Source organism: Bombus affinis, unplaced genomic scaffold (assembly GCF_024516045.1).
Source record: "Bombus affinis isolate iyBomAffi1 unplaced genomic scaffold, iyBomAffi1.2 ctg00000099.1, whole genome shotgun sequence".
Lineage (NCBI taxonomy): Eukaryota > Metazoa > Arthropoda > Insecta > Hymenoptera > Apidae > Bombus > Bombus affinis.
Window position 1 is genome coordinate 151,460 of NW_026108840.1, and position 22,040 is coordinate 173,499.

Consider the following 22,040-nt stretch of genomic DNA (forward strand, 5'->3'; position numbering starts at 1 on the left):
CTCGAGGTGTAATGTTTCTTGACCCCCAAAGCGTGTGCTTTGAGGTGTAGTCTCCCGCTGCGATGTACTTGTCCTCTAGGAAGTATTATTCCTGGAAGTATTCTTCCCACATCTGTGTTGTTATTTTGTGTCGCGGAGGCACATATACTGCTGACAACTGGAAGTAGTTGCTGCTAGTTTGAACTGTAACAGTGGTTGCTTGTAAATATTCTTTGTTAACTTGGCTGTGTAGATAATGTTTGATATCGTTTCTGACTATCACTGCTGTCCCTCCGTGAGCTTTTCCTGAGGGGTGTTTGGTATCATATATGGTGTAGTATGGTATTTTCAAGTAGCTTTTTGTAGTGAAGTGTGTTTCTGAGACAAGTAGTATGTCTATATTATTATTGTATATGAATGTTTCAGTTTCGAGGGCCCGTTGTTGTAGGCCATTTGAGTTCCAGGCTGCTATTTTTAGAGTTTCCGTTTTTATTTTTTGCTTAGCACGTTTGTAATTAGTTGTAGCATGAATGTGATTTGTTGGGTTTGCTGTTTGAGTTTTGTTCGCTTATCATTCTGGTTAGCATTTCGGTGTTCTTTATGGATTGTTTGAGCAGTTCTTTGATTTCTGCAGTGTCATTGTTACTATTGCTGTGGTATTGGTTGTGTGTATGTGTTGGTTGGTTGGTTACTTGAGCATAGCTTAGACCACCAATGGTGTTGGTGCTGATAGGTTTGGTGTTTATTGCCTGCTCTGTATTTGGTATTATTTCAGGTTTTGTGCTGTCCTGATGGGCTTGTGTGTTAGTGCTTGTCCTGCTTCGTAGGGGCGGGAACAGTTTACGTTGTAATTGTTTTCTTACTTCACATCCTTTATAGCTGGCTGGGTGGTTTCCGTTACAGTTGTAGCATTTAACTTTTTCTATTTTTCCAGAATATGGGCAGTGTATAGTTAAGTGCAATAATAATTAATTTTTTGCGCACTTGACGCAAGCTGGGCTTCTGTTGCAATAATTTTTAGTGTGTCCGTATTGTTGACACCGCATGCATTGAGGTATATCTTTTTTGTGTCGTGGTGGTTCGACTGTTACTATTGTGTTTAGTATTTGTTTGATATCATATATTTCCTTGTTATTGTTTCTGGGTTCCAGTTCTATTAAGAATAGTGGTAATGGTTGCTTTGTGTCGAATCTTGTTATATTGTTTATTGTTCTTGTTTGATGACCAATTTTAGCTAGCTCATCGCTTAGTTTATGTATGTTCGTTTTAGGATGCAATCCTCTTATGATAATTTTATAGCTCCTTTCAGTTTTAAGCTGATACGTGTGGTAGATAGCATATTTTTCTTTTAATGCTTTTATAACTTTCCTAAATGTTTCTGGTGTGTTTGTTTGTATTTTTACTTGGTCCAATTTTGTTTGCTTTATTGTGTAGTTGTTTTTCTCATCTAGATTATTTAGTAGATCGATGAGCGGGTCTATTATTCGGGCATCAACAAAGATTGGTGGTGGTTTCGTAATATGATTTGTTTGGATAGTGGTTTTATTTACGGGGTCAGCGTCTATTTCTTCCGTTAGTGAGCTGAAGGAGTTACTTAATGGTAATTCTTGCAGCCATCGCTGCTTTTCTGTAACTGGGTTTCCTATGGGACTTATGTCTGTAGTTGTTTTGCGTTTTTTGCTAGCCTTCGCTAGCTTCCAGCTTTCGTCCTGGTAGTATCTTTCATGTTCTGAATTGCTATCTTCCTGTCCCCGATGCTCTTTTGTTTCTTCTGTCTCAATGTTAATTTGTTTGGTTTTTATATAATATGTGTCTCCTTTTGTTGCTATGTTTATAGTTGGTATCTGCAGTGCTATTTTATTTCCTCCTCACTATCACTTTGCAGCACTATTACTTTGAAGCACTTTTTCACTATTCACTTATACCTGGAGAGCACGACCGTCTAAACACGTACATCCTCCTCGGCTGCCCGAGCAGGAGTGCGTTGGACGTGTCTTGACGAGATATTTTTAGTTATGAGGAAATCAAGAAGATCGGGTATTTTGTTTGTGTCGGTGGGCCAGTGTGTGGGTTCGTATGTGGTAAGGTAGTTGAGGTTGTTGGTTATTATGCTGTTGAGGAGGTTTTTGCCTCTTACTGTAACCAGTCTGCTACCCCATTGGGTGTGTTTAGCGTTGTAGTCTCCTCCGGCTATGAATCTGTTGCCCAGGGTGTCCAGGAAGTGGTCAAAGTCTTCTTTGGCGATGGAGTGTCTGGGAGGGCAGTATACAGCTGAGGTGGTGATTGTACCATGACAGTCTTCTATTGCTACGTTTGTTGCTTGGAGGTAGTCTTTCTGGAATGGTTGAAGTTCGTAGTGCTTGATGTTTGACTTGATTATGATTCCGGTGCCGCCGTGAGCCTTTCCGCTGGGGTGTTGGGTGTGGTAGAAGTTGTAGCCGTGTATTTTGAGGTAGTTTTTGTCGGTGAAGTGGGTTTCGGATATGAGCATCACATCGATTTGCTGTTGTTTTAAGAATAGTTCTAGTTCGGATTTGTGCTGAGCTAGACCGTTGGCGTTCCACAGAGCTATTCGCATTGGTTTTATTTTGCTTCTGTGCTTATGAATTTGTCCATGAAGCGTGTGAGTAGTGACAGCAAGTTGTTAATTTGCTCAGTTTGCTTCTCGATAAGTTTTTCGAGTCTGGTAAAGTTGTCTGTGCTTTGTGGGGTGGGAATTCTATCTTCTGTGTGTACACTGTGTGTTTTCGAGTTGTATACGTTTCCTTGCGTTGCCTGCGCATAGGATACTGTTGGTGTGGTGAGTTTTTGTTTAGGTTCTTGTATGTTTATGTCCTTGGGTCTCAGTTTTGGATACTTTATATTATGTAGCGATTTGCAGGCTGAGCATCCTTTGTAGTTCGCAGGATGCTCTCCTTGACAGTGGATACACTTGGCGGGGGTTTCCGGGGATTTAGTGCATTGGTCAGTGGGGTGATTACCTGCACATTTTACGCACCGGAAGTTGTGATTGCAGTATTTCTGCGTGTGGCCGTACCTTTGGCACCTCTTGCATTGTATTATTTCTTTCTTTACAAAAGGTGGCTCGAACTTAACTATGGAGTTCATCAGCCGATTGATATTGTAGATTTCTTTGTTGTTTGTTTTTTGTTTTAGGTCTATAAAAAATAAGGATAGTGGGTTTTTTGTGATTCTATGCCTAATGTTACTGATGTTAGTTACTTCGTGGCCGTGATTTGACAGTTCGCATTTTAGTTCGTCTAGATCGACTGAGTGATGGATGTTGCGTAGCACCACTCGAAATGGTCTTTCTTGTTTGAGCTGGTATGTGTGGAATTTGGCGTTTAACGTTTTTAATAGCTTGGTTAACTTTCTATAGGCGTCTGGGTGGGACGGCAGTATTTTCACGTGGTTGTTGTTAATCTTTAACTTGTAGTCTTCTTTGCTGATGTCTTTTTCGATAGTTTTAATCATTGACTGTATGTCGATTACGTCGTTAATGAATATCGGTGGGGGAGGGGGAATTCTTTCAGTATGGAGATTATTTACCTTTTCGGTTGTAATCATGGAGTCTTCCGTGGACTCCAGTATTGAGAATCTATTGTAGGTGGTCACTTGGCTGGCTGATGGTTTAGTTTGACTCTTGTTTACATTTGTCTTGGTTGGTTCGAGCTTTCGTTTTTTCGTGTGATGGTCGTTTACCAGGATAGATGTGTTGCCCTCTTGCCACGGGGGAGGGAAAACGGCGGTGTTATAATTTAGCTCCGGGGAGCCTGTTGGGAATGATAGAGCCATCATCGAGCTAGTTAATTCAGTGTGAAAGAACTAGTCGAGAGGCTGTTAATCCTTAGCTAGGTTAGTTGGATTCGCTTTCGACAGATGGGCGTCACGTGCTGTTTTGTGGACTTCGCAGGGCACTGGACACACGTCTGCACGCCTCGGCACTCACCAGCAAACTGATGAACATACTCTTGTCTTCTGTTATATTTGCTTTTATTTCATCAATGATCTTTTGATGAATAAAGCTTGCAATAGCTCCAGTGTCGTTGACACCTTTAATCTCTTTTTGATCATTGACTTTAACTCGCAGTTTTATCAATGGTTCGTGCTTCTCCGGGCATTTTAGATTCTTTTTTTTTCATTCTCATCCGGTGTTCATTCTCATTCGGCGTCGGTGTCGGTGTCGTTGTCGGAGTTCGTCCCGCGCCTCGCACGTCTCTTCTTCTTTTTCGGGGAGCCGGCAGCCATGCGGAGTCCGAATTCCCCGCGGTTGTGTTCCCCCGCCGCGTACGGCGTCCTGTGTCGCCGACGCGACCGTTGGCGGCGAAGACGGTACCCTCTGCGGTCCCTGTAATCCTCTGGTAAGGCCGTTTGCCGAGAGCCCCCGCAGCGGCCGGCGAGGGAGAACACAAAGGCGTTTCGTCGTCGGTGGATCCTACCCCCCCCCCCGCCACCTCCGCGCCTCAGCCGCGTCCCACCCCGTGAGGCTCGCGTGTCTTCCTCGCCAGACGCAAAAGCGCGACCGGGGGCCTTGCGGCCCAAAAGGATCCCACGCATAATTGCACAGTCGTCGTTCTACCTGCGGGACGCTTGACGTACCGGAAATCGAATATCACTGAGACAATGCAACAAGATACTAAATCAAAAGTAAAACTGTTGTCTTTTACTCTTTCTAAATCATCCTTTTAGTAACGTGTTTGTGAGATCTTTCTGATAAAGATGAAACCAAACATAATATGGATTATATTTACTTATTAACATGTATTTAATTATTATTTATAAAGTAAGCAAATATGTATATTGGTAAGTTTCATTGATCACAAATCGAAAATAGAAAATGTAGATCTTTGGGTTAAAGGTCTAAGCTTGGGATTAAGTTAAGGTTAGGTTTAATGATTACCGAATGCTTCGACTCTCGTCACTTTTTTTTTCTTTCACTCGCGTTTAGCCAGTTCGCTGGTGAGTGCCATGGCGTGCAGACGTGTCCAGTGCCCTGCGAAGTCCACAAAACAGCACTTGACCATCCAGTTGCTGGTGAGTGCCGAGGCGTGCAGACGTGTGTCCAGTGCCCTGCGAAGTCCACAAAACAGCACGTGACGCCCATCTGTCGAAAGCGAATCCAACTAACCTAGCTAAGGATTAACAGCCTCTCGACTAGTTCTTTCACACTGAATTAACTAGCTCGATGATGGCTCTATCATTCCCAACAGGCTCCCCGGAGCTAAATTATAACACCGCCGTTTTCCCTCCCCCGTGGCAAGAGGGCAACACATCTATCCTGGTAAACGACCATCACACGAAAAAACGAAAGCTCGAACCAACCAAGACAAATGTAAACAAGAGTCAAACTAAACCATCAGCCAGCCAAGTGACCACCTACAATAGATTCTCAATACTGGAGTCCACGGAAGACTCCATGATTACAACCGAAAAGGTAAATAATCTCCATACTGAAAGAATTCCCCCTCCCCCACCGATATTCATTAACGACGTAATCGACATACAGTCAATGATTAAAACTATCGAAAAAGACATCAGCAAAGAAGACTACAAGTTAAAGATTAACAACAACCACGTGAAAATACTGCCGTCCCACCCAGACGCCTATAGAAAGTTAACCAAGCTATTAAAAACGTTAAACGCCAAATTCCACACATACCAGCTCAAACAAGAAAGACCATTTCGAGTGGTGCTACGCAACATCCATCACTCAGTCGATCTAGACGAACTAAAATGCGAACTGTCAAATCACGGCCACGAAGTAACTAACATCAGTAACATTAGGCATAGAATCACAAAAAACCCACTATCCTTATTTTTTATAGACCTAAAACAAAAAACAAACAACAAAGAAATCTACAATATCAATCGGCTGATGAACTCCATAGTTAAGTTCGAGCCACCTTTTGTAAAGAAAGAAATAATACAATGCAAGAGGTGCCAAAGGTACGGCCACACGCAGAAATACTGCAATCACAACTTCCGGTGCGTAAAATGTGCAGGTAATCACCCCACTGACCAATGCACTAAATCCCCGGAAACCCCCGCCAAGTGTATCCACTGTCAAGGAGAGCATCCTGCGAACTACAAAGGATGCTCAGCCTGCAAATCGCTACATAATATAAAGTATCCAAAACTGAGACCCAAGGACATAAACATACAAGAACCTAAACAAAAACTCACCACACCAACAGTATCCTATGCGCAGGCAACGCAAGGAAACGTATACAACTCGAAAACACACAGTGTACACACAGAAGATAGAATTCCCACCCCACAAAGCACAGACAACTTTACCAGACTCGAAAAACTTATCGAGAAGCAAACTGAGCAAATTAACAACTTGCTGTCACTACTCACACGCTTCATGGACAAATTCATAAGCACAGAAGCAAAATAAAACCAATGCGAATAGCTCTGTGGAACGCCAACGGTCTAGCTCAGCACAAATCCGAACTAGAACTATTCTTAAAACAACAGCAAATCGATGTGATGCTCATATCCGAAACCCACTTCACCGACAAAAACTACCTCAAAATACACGGCTACAACTTCTACCACACCCAACACCCCAGCGGAAAGGCTCACGGCGGCACCGGAATCATAATCAAGTCAAACATCAAGCACTACGAACTTCAACCATTCCAGAAAGACTACCTCCAAGCAACAAACGTAGCAATAGAAGACTGTCATGGTACAATCACCACCTCAGCTGTATACTGCCCTCCCAGACACTCCATCGCCAAAGAAGACTTTGACCACTTCCTGGACACCCTGGGCAACAGATTCATAGCCGGAGGAGACTACAACGCTAAACACACCCAATGGGGTAGCAGACTGGTTACAGTAAGAGGCAAAAACCTCCTCAACAGCATAATAACCAACAACCTCAACTACCTTACCACATACGAACCCACACACTGGCCCACCGACACAAACAAAATACCCGATCTTCTTGATTTCCTCATAACTAAAAATATCTCGTCAAGACACGTCCAACGCACTCCTGCTCGGGCAGCCGAGGAGGATGTACGTGTTTAGACGGTCGTGCTCTCCAGGTATAAGTGAATAGTGAAAAAGTGCTTCAAAGTAATAGTGCTGCAAAGTGATAGTGAGGAGGAAATAAAATAGCACTGCAGATACCAACTATAAACATAGCAACAAAAGGAGACACATATTATATAAAAACCAAACAAATTAACATTGAGACAGAAGAAACAAAAGAGCATCGGGGACAGGAAGATAGCAATTCAGAACATGAAAGATACTACCAGGACGAAAGCTGGAAGCTAGCGAAGGCTAGCAAAAAACGCAAAACAACTACAGACATAAGTCCCATAGGAAACCCAGTTACAGAAAAGCAGCGATGGCTGCAAGAATTACCATTAAGTAACTCCTTCAGCTCACTAACGGAAGAAATAGACGCTGACCCCGTAAATAAAACCACTATCCAAACAAATCATATTACGAAACCACCACCAATCTTTGTTGATGCCCGAATAATAGACCCGCTCATCGATCTACTAAATAATCTAGATGAGAAAAACAACTACACAATAAAGCAAACAAAATTGGACCAAGTAAAAATACAAACAAACACACCAGAAACATTTAGGAAAGTTATAAAAGCATTAAAAGAAAAATATGCTATCTACCACACGTATCAGCTTAAAACTGAAAGGAGCTATAAAATTATCATAAGAGGATTGCATCCTAAAACGAACATACATAAACTAAGCGATGAGCTAGCTAAAATTGGTCATCAAACAAGAACAATAAACAATATAACAAGATTCGACACAAAGCAACCATTACCACTATTCTTAATAGAACTGGAACCCAGAAACAATAACAAGGAAATATATGATATCAAACAAATACTAAACACAATAGTAACAGTCGAACCACCACGACACAAAAAAGATATACCTCAATGCATGCGGTGTCAACAATACGGACACACTAAAAATTATTGCAACAGAAGCCCAGCTTGCGTCAAGTGCGCAAAAAATTAATTATTATTGCACTTAACTATACACTGCCCATATTCTGGAAAAATAGAAAAAGTTAAATGCTACAACTGTAACGGAAACCACCCAGCCAGCTATAAAGGATGTGAAGTAAGAAAACAATTACAACGTAAACTGTTCCCGCCCCTACGAAGCAGGACAAGCACTAACACACAAGCCCATCAGGACAGCACAAAACCTGAAATAATACCAAATACAGAGCAGGCAATAAACACCAAACCTATCAGCACCAACACCATTGGTGGTCTAAGCTATGCTCAAGTAACCAGCCAACCAACACATACACACAACCAATACCACAGCAATAGTAACAATGACACTGCAGAAATCAAAGAACTGCTCAAACAATCCATAAAGAACACCGAAATGCTAACCAGAATGATAAGCGAACAAAACTCAAACAGCAAACCCAACAAATCACATTCATGCTACAACTAATTACAAACGTGCTAAGCAAAAAATAAAAACGGACACTCTAAAAATAGCAGCCTGGAACTCAAATGGCCTACAACAACGGGCCCTCGAAACTGAAACATTCATATACAATAATAATATAGACATACTACTTGTCTCAGAAACACACTTCACTACAAAAAGCTACTTGAAAATACCATACTACACCATATATGATACCAAACACCCCTCAGGAAAAGCTCACGGAGGGACAGCAGTGATAGTCAGAAACGATATCAAACATTATCTACACAGCCAAGTTAACAAAGAATATTTACAAGCAACCACTGTTACAGTTCAAACTAGCAGCAACTACTTCCAGTTGTCAGCAGTATATGTGCCTCCGCGACACAAAATAACAACACAAATGTGGGAAGAATACTTCCTGGAATAATACTTCCTAGAGGACAAGTACATCGCAGCGGGAGACTACACCTCAAAGCACACGCTTTGGGGGTCAAGAAACATTACACCTCGAGGCATTAGAAAAAATAAAATAGGCATTAGTAAAAATGCATTAGAAATAATAACCTCAATATATTATCCACAGGAACACCGACACATTGGCCGACTGACCTGAACAAAAAACCAGATCTTCTGGACTTTGCAGTTACAAGGGGACTAAACACAAATAAACTAAAAATAACACCCAACCTCGAGCTCAGCTCCGATCATACACCCATAATAATTGAATACAGAAACAAACCAATACACTATAGCAAACCAGAAACAGTATGCAATAAAACCACCAAATGGCAAACTTTCAAAGAAATAATAGAAAGCAAAATAAACTGCAAGATCCCGTTGAAAACTCCTGAACACATAGAACAGGCAGTAGCAACATTGACAGCAACTATTCAAGAAGCAGCAAGGACAACAACTACACCCGAAACAACCAGCAGACAAACAATAACAATCCCGCAAGAAATACTCGACAAAATCAGAGAAAAAAGAAGAGCAAAAGCAAAATGGCAAAAATACAGAACTCGAGAAAACAAAAAACACTTAAACAAACTTGCAAAGGAAATAAAAGACAAAATAAAGGAGCACAACGATAACGAATTCGCAAAGTTCATAGGGACACTCTCCACACACGAGAACACCAACTATTCACTATGGAAAGCCACGAAAAAAATAAGGAAGCCAATAATACCCGTCCCGGCAATCAGAAAAGCAGATAACACATGGGCAAGAAGCAACGAAGAACAAGCTGAAGAATTCTCCAACCACCTCTGCAACACATTCACACCACACATTATCAACAACAGCAACCTCAAAAGTCATACGGAGGAGGATCCACAAACCATTACTACCACAGCCGACAAGGAATACACCATACCTAAAACATCGGCACAAGAAATTGGAAACATAATTGATAAAACAAAATACAACAAAGCGCCAGGAATCGACCTAATCAGTCGTAAAATCTTGAAAAACCTTCCGCCAAAAGCAATAAGACTAATGACAATAATATTCAATGCAATTCTCAGAATACAATACTTCCCCAAACCATGGAAATTAGCACAGATCAAAATGTTACATAAACCAGGCAAAGACCCGCACCAAGCAGCATCCTACCGACCTATATCACTGCTTCCCGTATTTTCCAAAATACTGGAAAAAATAATCTACGCCCGCATAAAAATATTAATAGAGAAAGAAAAACTAATACCGGATCATCAATTTGGATTCAGAAGCAAACATTCAACAATAGAGCAAATGCACAGGCTTATAAACGAAATAATAGTAGCACTAGAAAACAAGGAATACTGCATAGCCCTCTTTATAGACATAGAGAAAGCATTCGATAAAATTAACCATGAAAGTTTTCTACAAACAATTAGGAAACAATTCCCGGAGCAAATACACCACTTAATAAAATCCTACCTAAGCCGCAGAACCTTCGTAATAAAAATCAAGAACACATATTCTCAAGTTAAAGACATCAAGGCCGGGGTACCACAAGGAAGCGTCCTAGGCCCAATACTATACACATTATACACAGCGAACATACCAACAACTACCAACAGCACAGTATTGACATTCGCGGACGACACAGCTATACTAGTCAGGCATACTAACCTAGAAACGGCAGTCAAAATACTACAAGAACATATCATAAAAATAGAAAATTGGCTACAAGAAAAACAAATAAAAGCAAACCCCAATAAATGCAACCATATTACATTCACGCTACGGAAAAAGATACCACCAAACATCCTATTGAACGGTACGCATATAACGCAAACAAAGCATGTCAAATACCTAGGACTCCACTTAGATCAAAAACTCACCTGGAAACTACACATCAAATCAATAGTAGAAAAAATACAGAAAACAAGGAGACAAATGCATTGGCTAACAAGCCGAAAATCCAAACTAAGCACAGAAAATAAAGTAAAAATATATAAAACGATCATAAAACGTCTCCTTCCACTCCTAGAAGAATTGAAAACACTCCCAGACCACCAATTCGGCTTCCGAAAACAACACTCTACAGTAGAGCAAATCCACGGCATAACCCACATGATCAGCCAAACCCTTGAAAAGAAAAAATACTGCTCAGCGGTATTCCTAGACATCCAACAGGCATTCGACAAAGTATGGCATGAAGGGCTACTCTACAAGCTCAAAGAAATCCTACCCCACCCGTACTACTCCATCTTAAAATCCTACCTTACCAACAGACAATTCATAGTTAAATGTCTAGGCGCCACTTCCGCAACATTCCCAATAGAATCCGGCATACCCCAAGGTAGTGTCCTCGGACCCCTACTGTTCTCCATCTACACTGCCGACTTACCTGTATCAAACGAGCAACATTTGCCGACGACACAGCACTATTAGCTACCCACGCAGACCTGGCAATTGCCTCATCCACTCTCTAGCGCAGTCTGGACTCCATGGAAAAGTGGTTCCAAAAATGGAGCTTCAAAATAAACGAAAAAAAAATCCTCTTATGTAACCTTCACGCTCCGAAAACAAACCTGCCCCCAGGTCACCATTAACAACACAATAATCCCAAGCAAGGACTCCGTAAGATACCTGGGCATGACCCTGGACAGGAGGCTAACTTGGAAAAAACATATCTCAAAAAAAACAAAGCAATTAAAGGAAAAACTAAGAAAATTCTATTGGCTCACGGGCCAACGCTCCAAACTAAACATACAGAACAAAATAACCCTCTACAAGGCCGTAATAGAACCTGTCTGGACCTACGGAATCCAACTATGGGGAACAGCAAGTAATTCCAACATTGAAATACTTCAACGCTTCCAATCGAAAACGCTAAGATCCCTATTAAATGCACCCTGGTATGTTACCAACGAAACAATCCACCGTGACCTCAAGATACCTACAGTCATAGATGAAATACACAAGTCCAGAAGCAGATATAACACAAGAGTCAACAACCATCACAACCCACTAGTCACTCAACTACTGGACACGACGGACCAGATCCGCAGACTAAAAAGAAAATACCCCCTAGATTAAATCCTTAGTTTCTACTAGAACCAACAATATAAAACTATTATAATCCATGTCATTGTATCACGCCAAATTAAGTTACTGAAAATTCTCAACGAGAATTGATTGTAAATATTCTAATAAATAAGAAAAAAACGCGTTTAGCCAAACCGGCTAGCAGCGGAAACGTTCAAAACCATAAACATGGATAGAAGGCTAAAAAGGAAGCACCCAGCAGACCTCACAAATGATATGACCTAGCGAAACCGAGGATGGTACCCCGCTGGGGATAGTCACCTACATGTTAATATAACTGTTAAAAAATTCTACCAAATGTCCAAATTGGACAAATTGTGAATACAAATAATAAATAAAAAAAAGAGAAAAAGAAAACGAAAACTCGCGTTATCCTCTTCTACGTTGAGCATATCGAAGATCTCAGTTTTTAGAACAGTCTCTACCTCCCTATAACTGCAACACTTGAGTTTCAACTTTTGTGCAAATACCGAATGTTTCTTATATGTGTGAGGTGGTATGTCGTGATAGGTGCAGAAGGAATACTCCGATGTTCAACAAAAAGTTTATTACTTATAACAATCAACGAGTCAACAATTCATACGATTCACACTTAACGATTAACCATCGAGAGTTTATAATCGCGTGTCTCGGCTTGTGTTTGCGTCGCTATGATACTGAACCTTTCGCACTTCGCGGCTGTAGGCAGAGTGACTCTTTGTTCGAAACTAAACGGATTCTTTTCTTAGTTGCCCTTCGATATCCCTACTACACACGCGTTTATTAGATGTACCGCGGCAGTTGCCGCGCGTGCATTCTTCCAAACATTCGGCGGAAGAACCATAGGAATATCGATGACACATTAGGCGCGTCGGCCTTACGCTTTGAAGATATAGCGCTTTGTGTCGCGAAGCCGTTGGAAAGTTCCGTGCTCGTGTGCCGCCACATGTGTTTTTGGAACCTAATTTCCAAATTGTATGTTATATAAAATATTTTTAAATATATCGTAATGAAAGAAATCATTGTAGAATTATATCATACGATGAGTGCAATGGCAAAACGACATTCTCCTATGCGACTCAAATTACTGTTACAACTCTTGGAACATATAGCCGTACTTCTTCCATCATCATTAAATCAATTAGAACATGATCAACTTAAAACTACTGAAATGTGACATTAAATTCGAAATTGTTTATATTGAATGTATCTGCTTATAGAAAAAATTATAACTTCTCAAATTTATCGATAATAGATGAAGAAAGTTTCATAATCTTCTGAATTTTCAAACTTTAAATGCTGCTTTGTGATATAACGCCAGACAATTAATTAGTGATATTTTTTTGATAGGGAGAATTAATTATTAATGCTGAAATGGAAGATCTACAAAATTATATAATGATGGATGCTGTTCCGCCGTCTTGGACAAAAAGAGTTTACCCTTCAAAATTAGGATTAAACAGTTGGTTCACGGATATGTTATATCGAATAAATGAATTATTTGATTGGACTGCTGATTGTAAGGTAACCATTTACTTATTTTTTACTATTATTCTAACTTTTATTATTGTATAAAACAATGCTCTATTAATATGGAAATATTTCAGTTTATGAAATTGATAATTGAATCCGTGGCAAATTTTGATGCTTGGAATTCAACTCAAACTGGTAAAATAAACATAGCAAAATTGAATGAGCGACAGAATAAAGCTTCGTTCAACGCACAAAATAAGTTTAGATGTGAACTGATATGAATCAAAGTGTTTTCATCTTCAGATAATTAATCTGTAGATAATTTGTAGTAAATAGAATATGAATCTGCCTGAATTGAATCCAAAATAGTTGGATTGAGTTTGTGTAAATTCATATTAATTGAGAACATCACTCCGATCTATTACAATACCTTTCATTAAGAAAAAATAGAAATTATAAAATTTAACATTTCCAAGCAGCTTTATTCGCATACTCGCCTTTAATATCCTGTATGTTATGCCCTTTAGCTGAACTTGAGAAACAATCTTTTGCTTGAACTATTTTCGAACCCTCGAGAAGATGACAAACCAGATATTAACCCTTTGAGTGCTGACTACTCGCGGCCTATGTCGTCCGTACGGACGGCGCGCGTCTAGCGCTGACGATCGCTGTGGACGGAATACTTTTTCGTTAGACTGAACTCTGTTGATTGACTATTCAAAGCGCAAATCGTAATAAGTTATAGTAATCCATTTGCACGAGATTAAATGATTCAAGTGCATTATTTTTTAGTTATTTTTAATTATTTATTATAAACATTGAAATTTACAGTTAACTAGAATTTGGGTAATAAACTAGAAAACAATAAACTAGAAAACTAAATTTAGTAAATATAACACAAGTTAATAATTTAGCTGTGTGTGAAAAATTCAGTGCTTGAGAAAACTAAAAAACCAGATGTAGAGTTTTCTTACAAGTGGTGACCACTTCAACAATAACGAGGCACTATTGGCATTTGTTTACTGCCGTAAGGAATGCATTTATATTTATTTCACACAAACGTAATAGTATTACTTCTGCGTAGGTGTTCGGAAAAATTGAAAAACCCATACATGCGTCCTTAGCCCATGCCGGGAACTTACAGAAAGCGCATGTATATGTCCTTAGTCCACACCGATAGCTTTCGCCAGACACCTATATGCGCCCACAGCACTCAAAGGGTTAACGAATCTTCTTTCAGACGATATCGACGGGTCATTAATATTATATACCAAACGCAGAATTTCCCGTTTCTGTCAATTAACATTAAAATCTAAACAATCTTACAACATTGGTATTCAACTTTATTGCAATCTTATTCTGCTCATCAATTAATCTATTCTAATAACATAACGAATCATTATGTTATTATCATCATCGGTATGGTTAAATGATTTTTACAATCCTCAACCATTTCTAACTGCAATTATGCAACAAACCGCACGCAAAAATGAATGGCCATTGGACAAAATGTGTTTATATCGTGAAGTACTGAGAAAAACCAAAGAAGAAATCACGTAATTATTAAAAACATTACTCCGCCATTCCTTCAAACGTATTCTTTATTTTTATTTTTCCTTATTGTATGATGTTAATATCGAGTATACTATACTTATCGCACATGTACAATGGTGAAAAAAAGTATTTGTACATACATATCGTTATTTTTCAATGAACCTTTTTTTTGGCGGAGTCCACGATTTATTTTTGCAGCATCAACTCTTTGTAGCCGTATGAAAGTACTATTATATATATTATTATATTATATATCATATAATACTATTAAATACATGTGTATATACAAATATTTTAAAGTATTAATAAATAATGATATCTTAATTGTATTTTTAAACATTTTTAATATTTTATTTCAAGTACATTTATCTAAATAAACTCACTAGTTTTATATCATTAACAAAATTTAGTTACAATTTGTATAAATTTTTTTCGGAGTAGTAATAATAGATTTTTCACTAAAACTTTACAGATCAGCACGAAGAGAAGGTGCATATATAAAAGGATTATACATGGAAGGTGCACGATGGGACGATCAAACAAGATGTATCATGGACTCTCGATTTAAAGAATTGTTTCCATTTCCATTATTTCCAATAATATATATATTAGGGCGATTACACAGGACAAACAAGATTTAAAGAATATGTATGAATGTCCTGTTTATAAAACACGATCGCGAAGACCTACTTACGTGTGGACGTTCAAATTAAGAACTAAGGAGAGAGCTAGTAAATGGATTCTTGGTGGAGTGGCAATTCTATTACAAATCTAATTTTATAAATTAAATTATGGATTAAATATGCAATTAAAATAAAGATTTTCGAAATCGACAAAGAGTGTTGGTATTCTTTTTCAAAACACAGTATTATTTTATGCAAGATAATATTTATATAAAAGAAGAATACAACGCATCTCTATGCACGATTACAATTTATTTCTCTATTTTAAATTTCTTTACAACTTACAAAAACATTAATCCGTACACACATTTTGTAACAAAACGATTGCATGATCGCGAATTTGAAATTAAATTTTTAATATAAAAAATATAAATTATTACAATTTTATAAATATAGTTGTTTATTTGCGACATTAAAAACATTTTGTACACGTCAAAAATTGTTGGTATCAGTCATTATCTTCTATTAAACCCATATTTTTTCTTTTCATAATATAGATCAGTCTCTGAACTCCCAAGATTTATAACTTTTGGACAACCATTTCGCTGCAACAAAACAAATTTCAAATCTTAATCTATTACTACAAATTATAAGTCATATATATGTCGGCTTAACGTTGGGATTGGGGGTAGAAGTCTTCGATGAATCTTAGTTGGTATTGGCCATCGATGCGGTGGATCAATGATGGAGTTTATTGACACAAGTTAGAGGTATTACAGTGTTGGTAGTTAATCACAATATTTAGATACTCGCGGCACTATGACAATGGTCTCGGGTCCGGTAACGAATCCGCGGTCAACGGGATGTCGAACGTGTATATTTCGTGAGAGGCTAAGTTATATTCTGGTTGTCACACAGAGCAAGCACTACGTACCTGAGAATTACATGTATCGTCGTTAAGATCGTACGGAAGAGTGTCTCTCCATCACGGTGACGCTGTCGAGGAAAACTATGATGGGTGTAGGCTCTAAGGGCACGAGATCATCGGATACGTGGAGAAAAGTCTTCGTTCGGAAAATGAGGGAAATTGGCGTTACTGTTAATTGGTCAATTTCCATGTTGGTGGTTAGGGAAGGGTGCTAGCCGCCCTTAAGAGAAAGTTCGAGAAGAGGAAGCGTCGTTCGTGAGAGAAATAGATTTCTCCTATTTTCTCGTAGTTGGGACGAGGACTGTTTGTCGGTTTGAAGGACTTTCGTTAAATAAATCTTAAGATTTATAGCGGGTCCTCGAGCTAGCTGAACATGTACTGTGGGGACGCGTCAACATCTGGTAATCGTCTTACTCGAAGAATAGAGTCTGCGTGTGGCGAGCCACGGGACAGAAACCATTGAAACGTTTACCGTCGTGCCCTGTCCCAAGTATTTCTTTTAAGGAGAGCTATAGAGTTACTTCATGCCTTTGTTAAACAAAACGTTCATCCCTTTGACCGCGGCTACGTTCGGCGACTAATTGTCGCCTCGAGCCCAAGCTCATGATCATAAATCTCAAACAATCGGAGCAACATTAGAGAGGTTGGACATCGTGTTAAGTACCCTTGTAAACGCCGGGTTTTCGTTTAACTTTTCTAAGTGCTCTTTCCTGAAGACGTCGATACGTTATACGTTATAACGTACCAATATACAACGTTATACGCTATTACGTAATAATATCCAACGTTATACGCTATTACGTGATAATATAGAACGTTATACGTAATTACGTAGTAATATGCAACGTTACACGTTATATGGTAATACTATATAACGTTATACGTTATAACGTAACAATATACAACGTTATACGTTATTACGTAATGGTATATATCGCTATACATTATATGGAAATACTATATATTGTTATACATTATTAAGTAACAATATACAACGTTATACGTTATTACGTAATAGTATATAACGTTATACGTTATAACGTAACAATATACAACGTTATACGTTATAACGTACCAATATACAACGTTATACGTTAAGCGTAATGATACACAACGTTATACGTTATTACGCAATAGTATATAACGCTATACGTTATATGGAAATACTATATAACGTTATACGTTATAACGTAACAATATACAACGTTACACGTTATTACGTAATGGTATATATCGCTATACATTATATGGTAATACTATATATTGTTATACATTAATACGTAACAATATACAACGTTATACGTTATTACGTAATAGTATATAACGTCATACGTTATAACGTAACAATATACAACGTTATACGTTATTACGTAATAATATACCACGATATACGTTATTACGTAACAATACACAACGTTATACCTTATTACGTAATGGTATATATCGTTATACGTTATTACGTAATAGTCTATAACGTTATAACGTTATAACGTAACAATATACAACGTTATATGTTATTACGTAATGGTATATATCGCTATACATTATATGGTAATACTATATATTGTTATATATTATTACGTAACAATATACAACGTTATACGTTATTACGTAATAGTACATAACGTTATACGTCATAACGTAACAATATACAACGTTATACGTTATAACGTACCAATATACAACGTTATACGTTAAGCGTAATGATACACAACGTTATACGTTATTACGCAGTGGTGTATATCATTATACGCTACATGGTAATACTGTATATCGTTATACGTTATTACGTAACAGTATACTACGTTATACATTATTACGTAATTATATACAACGTTATACGTTATTACGTAATGGTATATATCGTTATACATTATCTGGTAGTAGTATATAACGTTATACGTTTTTACTTAATAGTATATAACGTTATGCGTTATATGGTAATACTATATAACGTTATACGTTATTACGTAACAATATACAACGTTATACGTTATAACGTACAAATATACAACGTTATGCGCTATTACGTAATAATATACAACGTTATACGTTATTACGTAATAATATGCAACGTTATACATTATATGGTAATACTATACAACGTTATAGGTTATAACGTAACAATGCACAACGTTATACGTTATTTCGCAATAATATACAACGTTGTACGTTATTACGTAATTGTAAAAGGTATGTAAATATGAAACCGGAATTTCTGTATAGAAAATAAACTTTTATTGTATGACAGTTATTCCTTATATTGTAATAATATATAACCTTATACGTTAATAAGTAATGCTATATAACGTTATACGTAATAGCGTAACAATATACAACGATATACGTTATTACGTAATAGTATATAACGTAATACGTTACACGGTAATACTATATAACGTCATTCGTTATTACGTAATAGTATAAATCGTTGAACGCTATTACGTAACAATACACAACGTTATACCTTATTACGTAATGGTATATATCGTTATACATTATATGGTAGTAGTATATAACGTTACACGTTATTACGTAATAGTATATATCGTTATACGTTATTACGTAAAAATATACAACGTTATGCGACATTACGTAATAATACACAACGTTATACCTTATTACGTAACGGTATATATCGTTATATATTATATGGTAGTAGTATATAACGTTATACGTTATTACGTAATAGTATATATCGTTATACGTTATTACGTAATAATATACAACGTTATGCGATATTACGTAATGATATACAACTTTATACGTTATTACGTAATAATATACAACGTTATACGTTATTAGGTAATGGTATATATCGTTATACATTATCTGGTATTAGTATATAACGCTATACGTCATATGGAAATAGTATATAACGTTATACGTTATAACGTAACAATATACAACGTTATACGTTATTACGTAATGGTATATATCGCTATACATTATGTGGTAAAACTATATATTGTTATACATTATTATGTAACAATATACAACGCTATACGTTATTACGTAATAGTATATAACGTTATACGTTATAACGTAACAATATACAACGTTATACGTTATAACGTACCAATATACAACGTTATACGTTATAACGTAGCAATATACAACGTTATACGTTAAGCGTAATGATACACAACGTTATACGTTATTAAGCAGTGGTATATATCATTATACGTTATAGGGTAATACTGTATATCGTTATACGTTATTACGTAATGGTATATATCGTTATACATTATCTGGTAATAGTATACAACGTTATACGTTACATGGTAATACTATATAACGTTATACGTTATAACGTAGCAATATACAACGTTATACGTTATAACGTACCAATATACAACGTTATACGCTATTACGTAATAATATACAACGTTATACGTTACAACGTAACAGTATACAACGTTATGCGTTATTACGTAATAGTATATAACGTTATACGTTATAACGTAACAATATACAACGTTATACGTTATTACGTAATAATATACCACGATATACGTTATTACGTAATAATACACAACGTTATACCTTATTACGTAATGGTATATATCGTTATACGTTATATGGTAATAGTATATAACGGTATACGTTATTACGTAATAATATACAACGTTATTCGTTATTACGCAATATTATATAGCGTAATACGTTATTACGTAATAGTACATAACGATATTCGTTGTATGGTAACACTATATAACGATACAGGTTATAACGTCACAATATACAACGTTATACGTTATTACGTAATAATATACAACGCTATAAGGTATTACGTAATAGTATATATCCTTATACGTTATATGGTAATAGTATATAACGTTATACGTTATAACGTAACAAAATACAACGTTATACGTTATAACGTACCAATATACAACGTTATACGTTAAGCGTAATGATACACAACGTTATACGTTATTACGCAGTGGTATATATCATTATACGCTATATGGTAATACTGTATATCGTTATACGTTATTACGTAACAATATACAACGTTATACATTATTTCGTAATAATATACAACGTTATACGTTATTACGTAATGGTATATATCGTTATACATTATCTGGTAGTACTATATAACGTTATACGTTTTTACTTAATAGTATATAACGTTATACGTTATATGTTAATACTGTATATCGTTATACGTTATTACGTAACAATATACTACGTTATACGTTATAACGTACAAATATACAACGTTATGCGCTATTACGTAATAATATACAACGTTATACGTTATTACGTAATAATATGCAACGTTATACATTATATGGTAATACTATACAACGTTATAGGTTATAACGTAACAATGCACAACGTTATACGTTATTTCGCAATAATATACAACGTTGTAGTTTATTACGTAATTGTAAAAGGTATGTAAATATGAAACCGGAATTTCTGTATAGAAAATAAACTTTTATTGTATGATAGCTATTCCTTATATTGTAATAATATATAACCTTATACGTTAATAAGTAATGCTATATAACGTTATACGTAATAGCGTAACAATATACAACGATATACGTTATTACGTAATAGTATATAACGCAATACATTACACGGTAATACTATATAACGTCATTCGTTATTACGTAATAGTATACATCGTTGTACGTTATTACGTAATAATATACAACGTTATACGTTATTACGTAATGGTATATATAGTTATACATTATCTGGTAGTAGTATATAACGTTATACGTTTTTACTTAATAGTATATAACGTTATACGTTATATGTTAATACTGTATATACGTTATACGTTATTACGTAACAATATACAACGTTATACGTTATTACGTAATAGTCTATAACGTTATAACGTTATAACGTAACAATATACAACGTTATGTGTTATTACGTAATGGTATATATCGTTATACGTTATATGATAATGCTATATAACGCTATACGTTATTACGTAATAGTATATAACGTTATACGATACTACGTAATAATACACAACGTTATACGTTATTACGCAATGGTATATATCATTATACGTTATAAGGTAATACTATATAACGCTATACGTTATGACGTAATAGTATGAAACCTTATACGTTATAACGAAACAATATACAACGTTATACGTAATTACGTAATAATAGACAACGTTATACTTTATTACGTAACAATACACAACGTTATACCTCAGTACGTAATGGTATATATCGTTATACGTTATATGGTAATGCTATATAGCGCTATACGTTATTACGTAATAGTATATAACGTTATAGGTTATAACGTAACAATATACAACGTTATACGTTATAACGTACCAATATACATCGTTGCACGCTATTACGTAATAATATACAACGTTATACGTTATTACGTAATACTATATAACGTTATACGTTATAACGTAACAATGTACAACGTTATACGTTATTAAGCAATGGTATATATCGCTATACATTATATGGTAATACTATATATCGTTATACGTTATTACGTAACAATATACAACGT

The 22,040-nt window shown here is 36.5% G+C and overlaps 1 pseudogene; it reads left to right on the forward strand.

The window, feature by feature from the left end:
- Positions 1 to 14,819: 14,819 nt before the first annotated feature.
- Positions 14,820 to 15,801, forward strand: LOC126927392 (dynein beta chain, ciliary-like; annotated as a pseudogene).
- Positions 15,802 to 22,040: the final 6,239 nt, after the last annotated feature.